Here is a 3422-nt window from a genome sequence, read left to right as displayed (position 1 = left end):
AGGACTGATCAGCTGCGCGAAGATGTGGCAGAGATAGTGTGTGTTGGTCACTTGTTCTCAAATGCTATGAATCAAGAACAAGGCAACATGTGTTAAAGGTTAAAGACATTCGTCTTCGAAGCTTTGTCTCCTTTAGGATACAATAATCTTCAGAAGAAGGTCTTGAAGGACGTACCTTCATCATTTCAATAATCATGGATATAAACAGAGATATGGAATACAAAGGAAATAAGAATAATCATTCTAAATCATTAGACCGTTCATATCTCTATTGTATAATTATAAACAAACATAAACGATATTTTAAATTATGTTTGTACCTTTGGCTTGACAGAATGTAGAAAAGCTGAAGTGACGTGTGAGTGATTACAAATCAGCGCGAACAGTACGGTGTTACTGTTCATCTATTTATAGACACAGGACGCAGCCTGGGCAAAATTACATTGATGTCCCTGACATTTACTGTTAGTCAAAAGGTAAGTTGTCGAGGACTAAGCAGTCTTTTCCTCCTTAAGTCAGTTTCATTCTCCATCACCGACCTTGTGCTAAGCCGAAGCTTCTCCACCCACAGCTTCGGAGCTAGTTCATCCTTCTTCCAGATCACGCCTTTCATACCATGCACACCTTCATCTCAAAGCCGAAGCTTTTTGTGACAGTATACTATACTGGAAAACATGTTAGTTGTGCTTTTGAAAACCTTCGGAAGAGGAAGGCCCCCAACAGTAGCCCCTCGCAGTATTAATTTGTTTTCGCGTTTAACAAATTTAGACTGTGACGTGAACGAAGGCCTTTAGTCGAAGGTCCGAAAAAACACCTTCCCTTCGCTAGAATAGCGAAAGTCAATGACAAATAGGGCCCGCCAAGTTGCAATGCACTGGACATATAAATAGAAACCCGCAGCGACAACATCTGCTGCACATTTCAATCACTTGTGCTATTTTCTCAAGTTTTAATTTTCTTGCTGTCAGATTTTGCTTGTTTTGTGAGCTTCTGCATTTGTTCAATTGTCCGTCAAATGGCTGACGAGAAGAAGGTTACTGATCCTGCACTAGCTGGTTTTTACGAGGCCATGGAAAAAACGAACACAGAGAAGATTACAAATGAAATATTAGCTGATTTGTTTGAGGATTCCGACGATAGTGGAAGCTTTGATAAGGAAAGTGAAGACGAAGATGCTGAAAATCGACCCTGGCGCCCAAGTCATACTATCTTCGGAAAATCATCTATTAAACAGATTCAAATTGACTCTATGAAAGGGTGATATTTTCGAGATATTTCAATTGCGAGAGTTGGGGGGACAGCGCTGCCCCTGCGCCCGAGGAAGATGAAGTTGTTGTTTACAGGACCTTCATGAAGGCAGGGCTTCGGTTCCCCTTAAGCAAATTCCTGGTTGAAGTGTTGAAGACCTTCGAAATTTTCCTTCATCAAATTACCCCTGAAGCCATTATCAGCATGGGGATTTTCATTTGGGCCGTGAGAAGCCAGGGGCTAGAGCCAAGCGCAAAATGCTTCTGCAACATGCACGAGCTGTTGTATGAGACGAAGGCCACTGGCAAAGAGCAATATCACAATAACTTCAGTTGCTATGGCTTCATTCCTCGTTCTGATGTAAGTTACCCAGTTCCAACATTTCGAAAAAGGTGGCCCGGGGCCTGGATGGAGGAATAGTTTTATGTGAAGAATGATTTAGTTGAGAGGGAGGATATAAAAGGAATTATTCAACGTCCCATTCGGTCTCGCTTCGACATCAGGAGGCCAGCCACTGCTTTTGGGAACGATATAGAGGTATGCCAGAGAAGCTTCAACACTGTGTGTACTTTTATTGGCACAAGAGACTTGGTTCAAGAACACATCGCCTATAGAGTATGGCCGCTTGTTAGTGAATGGGAGATGCCAAAGGAGGCTGCTGCTGGGTCGAGTCAGGGCGGCCTGGTCTATTTAAAATATACCTTCAGATATAGAGGCGAGTTTGATGAGCCAAACGATGAGTGGTTGAGCAGTATTGAAGCAACCAGTGACGAATTGCTTGGGGCCTACACTAGAGCCGAAGATGATGCAATGACCTTGGCCTTCAAAAGCCGAGGCAAGAAAAGATTGAATAGAGTTTTTGACGTCATTCGTTTTATATACCCTGATTATAGTTATCCCTCGCGAAAGCAGGGAAAGAAGAGGAAAACTGCCGCTTCCGCCATCTCTAATGTGCCGAAGGGCAAAAAGATCAAGGTCTTAACGCACCGGCCAAGATACATCGAAACAGCCATATTGCCAAAACTTGGCGAAGGGACATCTTCCACTGCTGAGGTAGAACAACCTGCTCCTGCCATCCCTAGGGAAGAACTGACTGAATTGCCAAAGGTTCTTGCAGTCGGGCCAGTCGAAGCCAAAGAAAAGACAGCCAAAGAGCCAGAGCTAGAGAAAACAGTAGGGCTGCAAAAAATCTTGAGCCCACCAGCAGAGCCAGAATTACCGAAGGTATCAAAGGCTCCCGCAATAACTCCCAAGAGGAGGAGAATGGCTAGCGTGCTGGATGCCGTCCTGGAAACAACAAGGGTATTGACTCCTGGCCCTGCTAAAGAGGCAGCCGAAGCTGCTACAACTTGTGCTAAAACCGAAGCTGGGCCCTCAGTGCCCATTGAGGCAGAGCCTGCTGGAACTGAGCAAAGAGCTGAGCAAGAATCTCCAGATACTGGCATGGCTCTAGAGAAGAAGGATGCGCCCGAAAAAGCTAAATCTCCTATTCCCGAAGCACCGTCGGAATATCTTGACTTTATTATTCGACATGCTTCGGGAAAAAGACTATCTGTAGAAGAAATTGTAGAATCCAAACACTACGCTCGGGAACTGAAATACCCGAAGGGGGCCTTGGTGTACAATTGCACGGATGAAGATGATTTCCTATACTGTCCCCTAGACAACAAGGAAATATCCGTCTGCCGGGAGATGGCCAAAAATATGGGATTTCTGAAGCTTGAAGCTGGCCTCTCTGCCATGTCAAAGGATGACCTCACAGACAGCCTTGCATACAACAGTCTGAAGGTACGGAAGTGATGAACTTAAAAATAGATTATATTGTCTTGAATTCTCGTGTTGATCCTATCTTTTTGCAGGACTTAATTCTTAGTAAAGCTTTGAGGGCGCAGAAGAATGCTGAAGATGAAAGTTGCGTGATAGCCCTCGGCAACCTTCGGTCAGAAGTTATCAAGCTGAGAAATGAAGCCGTGGAAAAAGATAAAATTCTGCTTTCATTGGTGAATAAAGTGAAAAAAAAGACAAAGCAAAATTTAACACTCAATCCAAAGCTCATAAAGCCGAAGTTGAAGACCTTCAGAAAAAACTTGCCGAAGCTAATGAAAATTTTGAACTTGCAAAAGCGAAGCAAGAAATAAGTGAATGGTCTAACACTAGGCTGGAGAAAAATGTTG

Source organism: Zea mays, chromosome 2 (genome assembly GCF_902167145.1).
Source record: "Zea mays cultivar B73 chromosome 2, Zm-B73-REFERENCE-NAM-5.0, whole genome shotgun sequence".
Classification (NCBI taxonomy): Eukaryota; Viridiplantae; Streptophyta; class Magnoliopsida; order Poales; family Poaceae; genus Zea; species Zea mays.
Note: the sequence above shows the minus strand (reverse complement) of the source record.